General features: G+C 39.2%; 1 protein-coding gene across 19 annotated transcripts in view; it reads right to left on the bottom strand.

Moving 5' to 3' along the window:
* The window catches only part of TRIO (trio Rho guanine nucleotide exchange factor), a 466181-nt gene that overhangs the window by 192993 nt on the left and 256025 nt on the right, over positions 1–17163 (bottom strand). The window lies entirely within an intron of this gene.

Genomic DNA, 17163 nt, shown 5'->3' on the forward strand with positions numbered 1-17163 from the left:
CACACCCTGTCAACCAAGGCAGGCGTGCTCAAATAAATCATCGGGACCGTGTTCACACGACCCGCATAGCGGATGGTACGCCATCCCAGGAGCGCAGCTAGAGCCTCCATGCAAACCTCGAGCCCCACATGGAGAGGGGTGTGAACCCTCAGGCCATGAGTCAGCGGGAGGTCCCGAGAGACATCGTCATGCCAGCTGCCAGGTGTAGGAGCAGCCATCCTCACTAGGACAGGGTTAACTACAAAGCAAAAAAACTAAGGGAACGAAAAGAAAACTTAAACGCAGGAGGTCAAGGCCAAGCTCCCGGGAATGCGGCCAAAACAGAAAGTGAAGATAAGCCACTGAAAGGGAGGGAGGGATTGGGGGGTGAAAGAAAAGCGTGGATAGAGCAAAATAAGAGGTGGGGGGAAGAAAAATGCACCCCTCAAGTGGCAAATGATAATAGAGACCTCCCCACAAAGGGGGAGGAGGTTGAAGGGGAAAAAAAAGCGGCAGGGGAAGGAGGGGTGGGGTTAAAACAGCGAAAAGAAAAAAGAAAAGGAAAACAAAGTGGTGAGGGGGGGATGGAGGGGTAATTAAGAGCACCTCTGGAAGTCAGGCTAATGGAAAAGGTAACTCCCCGCAACAAGCAGACAGAAAAGAGAGAAAGAAAGGGAAGAGACAGTAAAAGAAAAGGCTACGAGAAGCGTCTCACAGACAAAGAAACCGGAAGCAGAGGGGGAGGGAAGAGAGAGGAGAGAAAAGTGGGGGGAAAAGCTGCAAAAAAAGCAAGAAAAGAGTCAGAAAGCGAAATAAACAGAGGCTAGAAACCTTTAGACAGGCGGGAGTGAAGAAAGAAAAGAGATAGGAAGCCGTGGAGTCTTACACTCGGGATCGCCCCACGCAGCTCCAAGCGAGCCTGGTCTGAAGCGTCCAAAGCGGAAGGAAGGAAAGGAGGAAGGAAGGGAGGAAGGAAGGAAGAGACAGGTATCTCAACAATCATCAAAATTTACACTGCCAAGGTAACACATACATACATGGTACTTTTTAGAGGTTGTAGAACACTTACCTGGCCAAAAGATGCATCAGAAAACAAAACAAAACCAAAAAAAGCCCCCTTATGCTTCTCTCTGCCTTCTGAACTGAGAAAAGGAAAGGCAATCTTAACATAATATCCATCTATTTAATTCTTGTGATTATATTGTCCAATAGAGTACAGCCCCCTACTAAAACAAAGCAAAATATGCATTGGTTGAAATAATTGCAACTAAACTAATCTAACGAGCCTAATCACTTAAATCTTTGAAGTTTGTGTAACCCCAAATTGTTATAACACAAACATTTCAGTTTATGGTGAAACAAATAGGTAAACACTTAGTGGTGTTGAATCAATGGTAACATAGCTTTGTTCCCCCTAAGTTGATAGACCAGCCTGCTAAAGCATGAGTATCCATGAACATATTATGCCCCAACATTGTTAACTGCCAGACATCTATTGTTTAAAATAATTCAAATACTGTTCTCCAAACAATGGAGAACACAATGACAGTAAAAATATTCCTGTGATGACTTATTCTCATTAGAGCATGCAGTGCTTAATATGACACTAATGTGACTCTACTTGCTAAACATGCTATCAGGTTTGAGTCTGGGTCCATAAATTCAAGAATGATGATAATTTGAATCAGTTAATTTTAATATTCTTGAAGGGAAGAAATACCAGCGAGTTTCCTCACATAAAGAACTGTCACACAACCACAAGTATCATATATAAAAGTTATTTGAATGTTGTATAAATATTAACTGCTATTCTTTATGGAGTCTTGAACAAACCTTTCAGGTATAATGAAACTGGAAACTGAAGAAGAAATGTAAGAATTTTAACTCAGTTTGAAGGGTTTTTGGTTGTCACTGTGTTGATCTCAGGACAGTCAGGCCAGGTACTTTGGGTAGTGTGATACCCATATCTACAGTTTTGCTGACAGTACAGAATCAAAGCACAAAAATGACAAAAGAGAAACCCAAGTGTTCTGACTGCACGGTTGCTACTGAGCTGCCGAAACAGGGAAACATGTGGTTTCACAACATTGTCAAAGCAATGAAACACCTGTACTGGCAAACCACGAAGAGCAGCTCAGCAACATCAAGGCCTCTTAGAAGTAAGCTGCAATCTGCAAATTGGTCTCCAACAGCCTAACCTGAAAAGATACAATACAGATTTGCCTCCAGGAGCCTAACCTGAAAAGATCAGAGGTGAAAAGGGTATCTCACCACAATGCAGTATAAAATAAAGTCGGAACCAAACCACACTAACCACAAAATGTTCTAGCGCTTAGCCAATCGCAGTAAAGGTTAATCCAAATTTAGTCCTAAATTCCGCTTAGATGCAAATAAATTTGAGCTGAAATTTGAGCAAGGTATGCAGATCTTCGAGTTCTCATAGAAGCGTACTACTGGGGGAACAGATGATCTAGAAGCTTTGCGAGTAGTGCACGACAGACGGCCTAGCTGATGTGCTCCAGGCATCATCTTTAAGGGTGTCTTTAGAAATTGCACATAAGAGGTAACAAGGCTTGAGCATGCTGTATTGGATTTTGTGAGTATACTCTGTTTATTCCTTCTCTCTTAAATAAACAAAAGCTTGCTTCAAACATCTGCACGTCTATCTTAAAATAAGTTATACCACTCGACACATTACGGGTACGACAGTCTTTTTGGCGTAGTCAGCAGGATATGACACGATAGATTTGAGGCAAGCTTTGGTATATGTAATATAGTGTGAGTGTTTTCCACGGTGTCGCTGACCAAAGCTGGGACTAAAGAAATATTCTTGGACCCCGTGCCTCAGCACAGAAGTTCCCTTGTGTGAAAGAATATGAGCTGCTGGCCAGGTCTGAGACTAAGGTTGGGTCTAGCCGCCCCAAGGCTGTCTATAAAGGCAGACCTGAAAGCAAGGGGGCCCAACTGGAACCTTGTGACCCAGTGGACAGGCTGGTGTATGTATACTAAGTGGGAGGATACCCTTTCCCTCCAATACCTTATAACTCTTCCCCCTATCCCGGGATTTTCTGTTAGTTCATTTAAGCGACCACAATTTAATAACGACTGTTATATTCCCCCTAATATAGTGTGGTGTTTAAATAATACTCGTATAGAAACTTTAGGTTGGTTTTGTCAAGAGCATTATCTCCGACCAATAAGTTATACACCCGGTAATAATGGAGATCATTTTGTTTGCTCTGACCTACAGTTTAACTGTGATACTGGAGAAGATAAGCCTATTCTGGTAGGGCGACTTTGTCGCTTAGCCAAAGAATCTTTTCTTAGTGTTAGGCATTTAAAGAAGTAATCATTTCGTGCTGGACGAGAATTGAAGGAATTATATACCCTTTAGTTTTTATTTTAGCTGTATTAATATGTATTGTAATTATTATTGTATTTAGTATTAAGAAAAACGGCGGAACCTAATAAAGGCCCAGCTAAGAACACTGTTCAGGGCAGAGGTCATATAAAAACAATAGCGTTTTGGCCTCGCTTCCTTAAGAGTGTAGAAAACCAGAAAAACACAGTTGTAGCCCGTAGCAACATCACTGTAACTACCCTTTACCAGGAGACAGTCTGTGTAAACCGGCACGGTCACTTGGTACTTTCAGGAGGAACAAAGAAAAACTAATATTAACTGGATGTTGTACACATTCAAATAATAATACTGTAATTGAGGGACACCCATTAGAATACTGGAAAGATAAGTGTGTAGCGATAAAAGCAGAAGGCTGCTCCTTCTTGCTGGCAGCGCGCCTATGAATTCCGCTCCCCGCTCCCCTTATTATACATGGGATTCGTGGAACAAGCTCCAAGAGTTTTTAGCCAAACAGGAGTTAAGGTACCAGATTAAAAGCGTAACTGCTGGTTCCTGGGAAGACCAAAATTTCAACTACTAGTGTCGGTGCCAGAGGGAGCGAACTCTCCTGTTTTCTAACGGGAAGAGGAGAATTGCATAGTTTGGTATTGGTATCCCAGTTATAATCAGAAACAAGAATATCAATTAGTTCTTCAAAATTTGAGTTGGCAACAGCTATTATGCTTTATTGAAGAAGGAGTCTTTGTGTGTTATCAAACTGACCTCTCTCATTAAATTCGAGCAAGACATTAAAGAATTAAAATCTATTGCCTGGTGGGCAGCCACCATTTTTGTTTCACCAATTTACCATCATAGTAGCCCTCTTCTATTGGGTATTGATCAATATTTCCCAGAGTGGCCGCCACGCTCACAACCTATAGTTTTCGGAACCACAGATTTAGCCTCAGTTTGTTATTTAATATCCCATAATCATAACCCTGAAATATGTCCAATTCATTGGTCCTATCAAGCTCACAAACGAGTTTGGATTGTGCAGTTTTACCCAGAATACAACTGTGTTCTGATATCAGTCCGATCACAGGGATGGCTTCCAGAGGCGCAAATCCGCCCCAAGGACCAAGATCCCATTACCCTAAACCGTTGGGACAGGCCTCATATGTTCCCCGACCCAGTCATCAGGGAAGATCACCAAGTCAATGCCCATGGTCATTGCAAGCAACACAAAAAGTAGGGCAATCAAATTCTGAAGAAAAGGAAAATTTGTTATCAAGATCAGGAACAGAGATCCTCAGGCACAGAGATCACATTGTTAGTCACCATGTACCTGGAGGACTTGTACAAGTAATCTGTGAATTTGTAGATACCAATTCTACCAGTTCAGGGAATAACCAGCTGTTGCGAATAGGAGTTCAAATGACTCAAGAAGGGTAGAGTTGCTGCTCTAACACAGGTTTGTTCAAAGCTGCAGTTTCTTGCGCATAGCGGTATATGCTAGAGGAAGATGAAGAAGGTTCAGAACCCGATTTGTGGGCCACAAGTGCAGTCCAAACCCTGGCACAAGCCAAAGAAACTCAAGTTGAATAAGATGAAGGAAACAGGCTGATATGCTTCTATGACTTCTGATGTGCTTCCATGATAATGCCAAGCAGGCAAACCCTTTAAAGAGTCTGTGCCAAAAGGAGGATCAGTCACAGTTAATTAATCTTTTAAGTGACTCTCTTTTGAGACAAAATTTGTACTGGCAGTTAGTAAAAAATGAGATAACAGGAGCAATTACAGCAAAAGGTAAAAACCAGAAATGCAAACTGAACATTCCTAAATTAGTTCCACTACTATTACAGACGTGTTGTAAATTGGTCTGTGATCGAATGGAAGACCAATAAGCAATCATATGATTGGGGAATAAGAATCAGCAATTGTGCTACCAGTTAAAATCTCAAAAAATCAAAGCTGAACCACCTCCCCCGTACAATCCAGATTTAGACCCAGTAGCAGCCTCAGCGCCAGTACGAGGTATAGAGACGGAAACCCCTTTTGTTCCAGACGGCGTGCAGGCACCTAAAGCACCTCCTCCAGCTAGGTACATGGTAGAAGAGAGGTCCTTTAAGGATTCAGAAATAGAAGAAAGAGCCAAACACTGTAAACAAAAAACAGATGAGCCCCCACTCACCTGGGTAGGTAGAGTAGCATACTCCTGCTCGGGAGACAATTTTACAAAATGAGAGTTTCGAACTCTTCTGCGAAAGATTCGTGGAGGTGGCAGCATGTTAAACCTTCCAGATAACCCCCAATGGGATAGACAAGCGTTGAGTCCAGGAATATGGCTTGCAATTGGTTTATCCCTACAAGGTGAACCTTTGTCAGAAGGGTGGTGGAATACCAAAGAAAACTGCTGTTATTCTATTATTGGTTTATCAGCAAAAGCAGTAAGAAATGAAACGCAAGGAAGGTGTGACGGCCCCAGACACAGGACGTGTTTCTCAATTCCCATTAGCTTGCCAGTTGATTAAAAGACATGCACCTAAGCAGATCTTGTTAGTTCATGCATTATCAGGACTAGCAGATGACGCAACCTTAATCGAAGCATGCAGAAAAAGCCAGGATTTTTTTGAAGAACATCCCAAACGAGGACAAGTAAATCAGGTAGAAGTAGATCAAGTCACCCAAAGTCAGCAGACAAATTTTCGTGGCCGTGGAGGATTCCGTGGCGTAAGCAGAGAAAGAGGTGGAGGACTCCTCGTGCCATTAATCAACTAGGAAGTAGAGAAGGGTTTAGACAAAGTGTATGGCAATGGTGTCAACTAAATGCACCAGATTTAATAGGACCTGAAAAGACAACCACGCAGCTTGTGACTGAAGCATACAAGCGGGGTTGGATGCCCAGGCCCTCGTGACTCGGGTTTTGGTGATCAATCCGAATCACAATTTGTGAGCGCCTTGGGAGAGCCAAGATCACCATTAGATAATCAACCATGGGGAATAGTAGTGACAAATAAAAAGGACATTCCAGTGCTAATTAACACAGGGAGCCAAATAACAATTTTACCTATAAAAATCCAACCAACAGGTCAAACCATTACATGCATGAGAGAGTGACAAGCTCAATGAAACTTCCTCAATTTCAAGGAAATTTACTAATAGCAGGAGAAGAGAAGCTGTGTAAATACTATCATCACCCAGGCAAATCAAGAATTTTATTGCATGCCTACCAATTGGTTGAGTTCAATAGAATGCTCAATATTAGAGGATCAAGGATTTACTATTACTCTCAATAAACCTGGAACTGTTGTGTATACTAAACAGTTTTACTTGGCTCCTGAGAAACGAAATTTCATAAAAAATTGAAAAGAAGATCTTTTGCAAAATAATGTCTTAGAACCTTGTATCAATAAACACAACAGTCCAGTTTTTTGTGTGCCAAAAAAGGACACAAAATTCATAGTAGTAGTAGACCTAAGGAAAGTAAACATGAATACAGTATTCTATAACTCAGCAGGGCAACCTGATTGAGGAAAAATGTTAACAGAATGGCAAAAAGAGTTACTAAAGCATCCTTGAATAGTAGTATTAAATTTAGCTGACATGTTCTATTCAATTCCGTTGAAAGATCCAAAAGGGATAACAGCAATCACTGTAGGAGCTCAGCAATATAAGTTTAAAGTTTTGCCCATGGGTTGGCACAACAGTCCAGCCTTTGTTCAGCAAGCAATACAAAACATTCTTAGAAATTACCCTAGTGTATTTGTATACATTGACAATATTGTGATACTATCACCTTCCAAGGAACAAGCTGAAGTGCAAAAACTAGAAATAATCCATTTATTAGAAAACAAAGGATTTAAAGTAAAACCCTCTAAAATTCAGGAACCCTCACAAGAAGGGACAATATTGGGAACACAGCTAACACCCCAAAGTTTTTCTCCCAATAAACAACTTGGTTTGAAAATTCAAAACTTCGAGGTTCCTTAAACCTTAAAACAAGCTAGAGGATATTTAGGCCTATTAAATCAACTAAAAACCTTTGTACCAGAACTAGTTAGTCATTTAAGTCCTATGCGACCTCGTGTTAAGAAAAACTGGAAACCTACTCCAGAAGCTCAAAGAAAGCTGGAAATATGTGTCCAAAATATAAAAAGCTTGCTAGAAGCCCCAGTATGGATTCATAATCCTGTACCAAAAGAACCTATTGAAATTCACTTGTTTCATGAATTAAAAAATTGGGCCTGGATGGCAAAACAAAGAAAACAGCTAGTAGCATGTAACTCCGGTACCTACAATTCCAATGAACTGTCCATAGATTTAGTCACATTACAATTTAAAACATTGCTTAATGCGTTAGAAGCAGTTGAATTATGGAACAACCCAGCTGTGTACTATGTTAGCACAGGAGCTCTAACTTGGCTTGTTGATACAAGCATTCCTATTGAGTTAATTCCTGTCAAACAGACAGTACTGTTAGAACATTGTCTTACTCTGTTATGAAACCCAATATCAATTCAAAAGGAGAAAAGAAGTCTAGCAGAATTTCAGATTAAGAAAACAATTAAACCTATCATGTTTTATTTAAAAAAAAAACAGAAAACAATCCGTGGTTATGGTCTGATGGATCCAAACAGAGAGCTCAGTACAAGGGAGCCATTTATTGTGAACAGTGTAAAGCCAACTTTGAGACCTTGCCAGAAAATGGATCAGCACAAAAAGGAGAATTATTAGATGTAAAACTAGCTTTAACTCATGCTAAATGGAAGCACACTGATAATCCAGTTAAGCTGAAAATTAATTCAATGTTTGTGTTTACTATGGCTACAAATTTAAGTGACCAAAATACTCAACCTTTGCTAGAAAAAGGAAATAGAGCTCATTCAGAAATCTGGAAAAACATCATGGCGATAGTTGCCAAATTAAGAAGTCCAATACATATCAAACATGTATCTGCTCATCAGAAGGATACACCTGAAGGACATCAACAAGCAGATCAACAAGCTAGCGCTTGGAGAGCAGAAATACACCCAGATGATTCAAAAGAAGAAATAGAGATAATGCAGTGGCATATTGCTCTTGGCCATGTCAGTAGCAAAGCACTATATCAAATAGCTGTAGACAATAATATATTAGTTACTAGACAACAGATAGAAAAAATAGTATTGAAATGTGAGAAGTGCAGCAAATACAAGTTTATCCCTAGTCATAAACAGCAGCAGTTAAGAGTTTACGACCCACAAAATTTTCAAGCTAATGAGGTATGGCAAATAGATCATATTGGGCCTTTAGAAGGCTGCAAAAGGTATTGTTATGCCCTTACCGTGGTAGATTTAGGAACAAAGAAAATTGCAATAGTTCCCCAGAATAAGTTAACTACAGCCGTTACAAAGATAGCTATCCAAAGAGTTTGTGGATATTGGGGAAACCCTACAGAAATCCAGTCAGACAATGGTTCAGCATTCACATCCAATAAAATGCAAACTTGGGTAACAGAACAATGCCCAAAAGTACAATGGAAATTTCATATCCCCTATCGTCCTCAATCAGCTGGAGTAACTGAACGAACAAATAGAATAATTAAAGCTCAAATTAAATTACTGAATCAAGGAAAATTTACTGATTAGCAAATTTGGGTACCCCAAATAATGCAGTCAATAAATAACCGAGGGGGCACGCCAAAACAAAACTTAAGAGCAATCAAATGGCCAGAATGGAAAACAAGTGACCCTGTCCTAGTTAAATGGCCTAACAATCCAGAACCTAAACCTGCTATGGTTCAGGTCCTGTTGAATCCAAGTATGGTGAAAATAAAATGTCATGATGGGCGAGAATATACAGTTCCAATTTCATGGTGTCAAAGGTAATGAGAAGTGAGTCTTCCTTTTATATTTTTCAGATTCATTTTGATTGATGTCACCCAAGAAAACTCATCACCTACCTGTGATGTCAATGCAACCATTTGCATCCATTCCTATGAGAAGCCAGTAGTGCTACTTAACCAAACGCATTCTAATTGAGGATCAAGATGGGTAGATAATTGTAGTACAATCTATGACTGCGAAATTTGGGTTTATTGTAATTGCAATAAAGGTCAAGTGAAAGTCTAAATTACAAAACGTATATTTGTCATATAAAGGAAACTGGACCAAATTAATGATTAACAATACTTGAAATTTACAAAACATTACTGGAAAAAAGTTTTGCGCTTCCCTGGAATTTATATGCCTGTCCAGGCTATTTTGTAAAAAAACCAAGTTTCCCTCATAAAAAATAACTTAGTTGGTATATGGTCATTTCAATATTAGAACTGGACCCAAAATTTGCTCAACTTAGATAATGACACTGATGAAAACGGTTGTCCATAGTTTGATTTTAGTCTCGATAAGTTAGTATCTTGTTGGTGTTCACCTTATCCAGTTAATTGGCAAGTTGCAAATTTTACTGACGGAACAGATCATTTTTTACATGATATCCAGCCATTATATGGCATGAAAACATGGAAACGTTCAAAAACTATATCACACCCATTTGTAGTATGTTTCTATACTGCCCAAGATGGCCTCAATGTTTCTCAATGTGGTTATCCTGGCATTAACGCCTATTGGAATAGTTCCAAACGAAGCTCACCTTAGATAATAGAAAATCGTTCTATTATTGACAGCAAGTAGCTTCACGCATCAGCAAGAATTCAAGTTTTCACATTAAACCCAGCTTATATTACTAAACAAGAAAGACATTTATTCTTAATACCAAACAGCAGTTGGCTTGATCCAATAGAAAACTGTAATATTACATGTTTCAACAAATTAAACACCTCTATTTGTAATAATTATATTCAATTACACACATTACCTTTATTTGCAGTATTAACCAATTGGATGCACGCAACCTGTATACCAAATTACTGAATGTTACCCAGCTACTATTGATCCACCATGGAAAATTACTTTAACCATTAATTGTTATAAAACTCGTAACAGACGTTGTCTAGAGCAAGAATTCCAGTCACAGGAAGATATACTAAATACGAAATTATTACGTACCATTGTAACTCATACAGATAATTTAGAAAATTTAGTGTCTTGACACGTGAAAGTTTCTTTACATCATTTAAATCTAACTCATGCCACTACAAAAGCCTTATCCAATTTTCTTTTAACTCATAAATTTACAGAAGTCATAAATTCTACCATTAGAAAGCGTTTTTTAGCTCATGTATTTAGTGAAACAGGAATATCACCGTTAGAATTTTGCAGTCCACCATTAGGGCAGATAGAAGAATCAAAATCCGTACTTACCACACGATGTGCACTTCCTACAATAACAGTATGTAAAAAGCTTATACCTGATTTAATAACTAGCCCAGTATTTGTAGTATGCTTAAATAAAACTAGTGAGCAGTGTGAAAACGATGACAGATTAAATTTTCAGAACTGTGTAAGAAAGTCAGTACAGTTCTTAAATAAGGCATTAGTGATTCAAGAAGTTATTCCATGTCAAATAGAATTTACAAACAGAACTACCTATGGTATTTATCAGTTTCACAATCAGACAATTGTTTGTAAACAAAATTAGTGTGTACAGATCAATGGCAGATATTTGTTAAATTCTTCAGGAACATATTTATATGTTTCGGAACATGAAACACATTATCCAGTCCAACTCAATGATTATGAAAATTTTGCTTTACAAATATTGTTACAGCAATTAGATCGCTTGTTAACTCAAATGGACCATACTATGAGACAAATGCAAATAACTGACAATCAACTTCAAATTTGAATTAATGATAGCTGTATTTGAAAATATCAGTTAGATCAATTCCGTGCAAATCCACCAAAAATTCGCTATATTCCTACATGGCAACAAGCTTTTGTAGACATTGCCGATTGGTTTTATCCATTATTTGCTGCAACTTGTAATGCTATTGTTACTAACTTAGATAATTCTGCGAAGATCACTAGCAGAGTTGCACATCTTCTGTGGACAGCAGGAGATTGACTTTGGATTTTGTTGATCGGAGGAGCTTACATTGAACTTAGAATTAGACTCTCTTTTTCTAAGAGGAATTTATCCCTATTGTCAAAGATATCATCGAGTCTCCGTAAAATCAACGACCATTATCAAGCTACGATAAATACTCATGATCAGTCTTATCTCAGTGTAACCATTTCCAAGTATTGAGCAACTCCACCACATGCCTTTCACTATTATTACTAGTTGTTTTAACTTTTCTTATTATTCAACTTCAAAACCTGTTGCATCAATATTTAATTCCTAAATGGACTTCAATTATTCATTAACAATTTAACGGAACTAGTGTATTATTAGTTGAGCTTGTTGTTTTAAACGAGTGTTACAGAAGTATTATTATTGCACATTTGTTACGTGGTATGGTCTAGAATTTATATTTTATTGTAGTTACATATGTAAAACGACTGGTCTTTCTCGTTTGATTTTTCATCATATCTTAGTTATAGGATTTATGTTAACCTATAGAATAGATGGTGCTTAAAAACAGTCGCTATGCCTAATGCTACCAGAATTAGCAACACCGTTGCATCTGTGCCAACAGCAGTTATGAGCTCTAAAGTGTAAATTCACCTTAGTCATCCTGACCATTTTAAGAATATTATTCCTGATCAAATGGAATTTTCCTCCGAACCCCTTCATATTCATGATGCAGATGTTTACACTTGCTTGGTGCCTGTGGGACGTTCAAAAGTTATTTTAACAAAATTTGTTAAAATTCACAAAAAGAAGGGGATGTGATACCCATATCTACAGTTTTGCTGACAGTACAGAATCAAAGCACAAAAATGACAAGAGAGAAACCCAAGTGTTTTAACTGCTACTGAGCCGCCGAAACAGGGAAACATGTGGTTTCTCAACATTGTCAAAGCAATGAAACACCTGTACTGGCAAACCACGAAGAGCAGCTCAGCAACATCAAGGCCTCTTAGAAGTAAGCTGCAATCTGCAAATTGGTCTCCAACAGCCTAACCTGAAAAGATACAATATAGATTTGCCTCCAGGGGCCTAACCTGAAAAGATCAGACGTGAAAAGGGTATTTCACCACAATGCAGTACAAAATAAAGTCGGAACCAAACCACACTAACCACAAAATGTTCTAGCGCTTAGCCAATCACAGTAAAGGTTAATCCAAATTTAGTTCTAAATTTCGTTTAGATGCAAATAAATTTGAGCTGAAATTTGAGCAAGGTGTGCAGATCTTCAAGTTCTCATAGAAGCGTACTGCTGGGGGAATAGATGATCTATTGATCACTTCTTCAGGTATGAGACAGAAGCAAACAGGCTAAGCTAAATAACATGTTTTCTGTTTAATGCCATATAAATAAAAGCTTAAGCTTCACTTAAAGGAGTGAAGGATGGCTGTGAAATAGGAACAAAGAGGAGTGATCAGAACTAGCTTCAAAATGAGATAAATGAAGTTGAGTGGATAACCTAATAAAGTAGAAGCACAAAACCATCGAAAAAGAAGTCATCATTATCTATGGAATGCAAAGAGGCAGGTAGAGACCTTAAGTAGACTGAAAAGGCCCATAAACGATTATTGTCAGTATTCAGTCCACTGCTTTAGTGCCCAGTAAAGTTATGAATTTCTTTTTCCAGGCCAACCTTTTGAAAGCATTTTGTAGAGTATCCTTGAGGATAAGCAGCATGAGGTCAGAAAGGGAGTGGCTGTTTTGTGAAAAAAAAAGTATTCTTCTCCTAGTGACTGCATGTCTGCCCATCTTGTTCCAATGACCCCTCATTCTGGAGCATAGCTTTTTTCGACTTTCACCCACATACTTCCATCTGGTGCATGAGATGATATGTACCATGTTCTGAGATCCACACATAGAAGAATCCATGGATTCTACTGGTTTTGTTATGAGGGATGCTGATTACAGTGGTAGTAGAGATATTCACAGGTTGTTGCTGAGCCAGTGTTTGACCCATTTAGTGTGTGCTGATCAGAGGGGAGCGCACATCTGATGAGTTTGGCAAGGTTTGGAGACTGTTTGAAAGACAGCAGCAGAGACACTGGGGCTACGGACAGATATTACACATACACCAGTTTAAGGGGGGGGGGGGTGCTGCTCTAGCTCCCCCTGGCTTCTAGCCTGAGCCACTGCAGGCATGTGCCTACATTTCTGGAATGAAAAGGGAATTGTTTTTCAATTCCAAATCAGTTCAAGCTTTGCAGGTTAGACTAACCAGCAAAGATTGAATCAATTCAGGCTCAGGCTTTTTGAATGTCTGTCCCTAGTCTGGGAATCTCTCTCAAGGTCCTATCCTCTCAAGTATAGGCTTTAATTGTTTGATGATGCTTGTTTTAAATTCCAGTGTAGGATGGTATGGGGCAAGCAGGGATATGCAGTCAGTGGGGGATTTCTTTTGCATTATAGTAGCAAAAGAGTAAGTCTTTTAGTTAACACACATGTATGCATGCCAAACAACAGCTACTATTAAGAGCCCTTTATGGCTATTCCTTGCTTCCCATGGTTTCAGTTCAACCAGTTTTATTTACATGGATGACATGGCAGATTTACATTTGAGTAAGGTAACAAAGAAAAGGTATTCAGAAACCTCTAAAAAGGAGATAAACTGCTTGAAACTCCTAAAATAACTTGACAGAATATTCAACAAATATTCCCTGTAAAATGCTAAAGGAAAATGTTTAGGAATCCACAATCCTCTCTCATACGCTCTGCTCTCATCTAGGTTCCAACATCTGACTTTACAGTTATTGAGAAGATCGCTGTACTCTGGCTTGGCTACAAACACCTGGCTTGGCCATTACTCCAATTTTCCATCTTCTGGCTGACAAGCGAGACATTCGGTGTGTCGGTTTGTGGAACAGTTCAAAGGTGCAGGCACAAGCATATATTCATCATTCAAACATGTTTCTGCACCCAAAAGAAAAGCTTTCTTTTATTTCATCTGCTGCTAAAGGTCACCTTGGGATATGGTCAGTGAATTCTGCCTCCCACTTGTTCACAAAACCCTCAGGCAAAACGGCCAATCCTGTTAACAACTCTCCTGAATTATTACTGTGCTGCTCCCAAAATTTGAATGTTTCCCCAAAATCATGAAATGCTAGCACAAGACCAAACAAACAACCCCCCCCCCCCCAAAAAAAAACAAAAAAACAGACGTGAAATCAACAGCTTGGAGGAAAACTCATTTATAAAGCATCAATGATGAATTTTGGTACTTCATCGTAATGATGAAAACAGGCCTGCACAATGCCACAGGGAGAATACCTCCTAAGAACATTGTGTGTACCAATACTGATGCTTGCATGCTGTCTAGTTTCAGGTGCATAGATTATTCAATTTAATTTCTGCACTGACATTTCTCATGGCTTGTCTGCACCTAAGTTCAATATTGGCACTGGTAATAACGTGTCAGAATACACACTGAGATATAAAATTTCAATTTAGTTATTTTTCTTCTATATTTTAATTTCCAGTATATTTTATCTGTACCAATGACCTCAGGCTTTGCCTTGGAAATGAAAATGCATGATGAATTGTGTACTTAGTATAAACATAATTAATGCCAGACTCCACTGTTATAATTGCTGACAAATGCTGAAATGTTATATGCTCACTGAGCCACTAATAATACACCTTGTATAGGAAGTGGTTACCAGCAGGGTGGGAAATCTTTTGATAGCATTGCCTTTGGAAAATGTAGGGAGGAAAAAGTGAATGTGAACAGCAAAGAACAGTAAAAAAAGCTCAGGGGATCAGGGGAAGTTGTGTGTCACGGAAAGACAAACATGAAGGAATAGGAGTACATGAGAAAGACAAATCAAGTAGTAAGAGACAAACAGAAAGAGACAGAGTAGGAACTAGAGCATGAAGCAGAAAGGCAGGGTCATAACGAAAGCAGAAAGGACAAGCAACAGGTAATGGGAAATGGTGAGTAACTAAAGAATAGGGCAGTAAGGTGACTCAGGAAGAGGAGAAATGGCTACAAAACAGAAGTTGTTGCAGAAAATCCGCGCTGCCAAAATTAGCAACTTACAGTGCTTACAAAGAGAAGAGTTCAGACACTGGAAAGCAATCTGGATATTAGGGCCACGCATAATTAAACAAGAGGCAAAGATTCAAAAGACTTAAAAAAAAAAAATCAAATAAAAAAATTGAAACCACAAACTATTCCCTATCCCTCACTGAAAATAATCTGTCATTGTTTAACAGAGTATTTTGCATAGACTACTGACAGATTCCCCAGCATATGCAGGGGTGTCAGCCCCTTCTATACTCGACTTAGCTTGAAAAAGGATACTGTGTTATCTGAAAGCTTGCTAGAAACATCAACCCACCTCCAAATTGGTCTAATAAAAGACATCAACTCGAACCAAAAAGTCTAGCATATAGCCCCAGACCAATATGGCTGACCCCAAAAGAAAACTCCCACTGTTAAATAGACAGTTTGTTTTGTAGAAGCAGGGAAAATAGAAGTACATTAAAAAAAACCCAAGAACAATAACCCTCATCCGATGCTGGGGGAAGGCAAGCATAATACTATCTTTTTACTAAAGAATGAATTCATCAACATGTTGCTTGATCACCAGCTACATATGTACAGACTCTTCTTGCCCTAGCCACTTTTAAATAAGTTTTTTATGCAACTGAAATGCAGGCTAGGGGTAGATGTAACAACTGAAACCTTTTCAAGTGAAATGCACCTGGAAACATTTCAAAAAAGGAAATGTCACAGCCAGTGAATGAAGGCTGTATTGTTCCCGGAGTTTAAAATGCTGCAGCTTGCTCTAGCACCAGGCACAGGGCACTAGACTAGCCTGTAGCAACCTGTAGCATAGCGATGGGAGGCAGCAGTGAGGGTAGAGCAGTGAACAGGAGAGGAGACATAGGCAGAGTTGGGGGGGTGGGCACTGGGTGCTCCCAAATCCCGTGAACCTCTCTTCTCTCTGCTTAAGAAGGAAGGGGTAGAGAAGAAAGGGCTGGATGGTTCAGCTCTGATTTTGGTGCAAGAGTCTGGCAAAGAGGGTTGGGGATAAGCATGGCTTTAATCCCAGATCTGAATGCAGCTCTAATCTGGCTCCTGTGTGCTGTCCCCACGTACAAGTAACCAAAAGTGAAAAGCTCCAAAATAGTATATAAAGAGGTAGTATTTTGGGTGTTTCAGCCACTTTTGAAACGTTTAATGGGCATGTACATCTGTACAACTGCGAACATCTTTTAAGGCCTTTGAAACATTAATTCTTGTGCCTGTCCACACCCTAGGGCAGCAGCTCCCAATCTGTGCTACACGTACCACCATTGGTACACAGACAACCTGTCAGAGGTATGCGTTAACAGATTATAATTACTTTATATGACACAAATTTGCCAGTGGTATTTAAGGTTGTATTGTTTCACATTGGTGGTGTACAATTTGTCAGTATGGGAACTGCTGCCCTAGGGCAAAAAAAAGGCATGCTTACGAACATATATTATTGTAATCCTGATTCTTAACAAGTGTCCTGCAGGAGAAATCTATCCCTCCTACCACCATAACTAAGATGGTATTTTGAGTTGCTTCGTTTTTATTTGCCAGCTGTTTTGCAGGACCATCTCATCATTCCACACACAGCATTCCAAACAAGCAAGATGCCACTGAATTGGGAGTGTTGTCATCTGAGCAAATGAACAAAGTGAAAGAACAGCAGCAGCACAGACCCAGCAATCATTTACCTCCAATTTTGAATTTACTATTTCTTTGCATTTCAAGTTTCAGTTAGTAGGGTCGGAAGGGACCTGAGCAGATCATCAAGTCCGACCCCTGCCACAGGCAGGAAAGAATGCTCGGGTCAGAGGAT

Source organism: Alligator sinensis, unplaced genomic scaffold (assembly GCF_000455745.1).
Source record: "Alligator sinensis unplaced genomic scaffold, ASM45574v1 scaffold420_1, whole genome shotgun sequence".
Lineage (NCBI taxonomy): Eukaryota > Metazoa > Chordata > Crocodylia > Alligatoridae > Alligator > Alligator sinensis.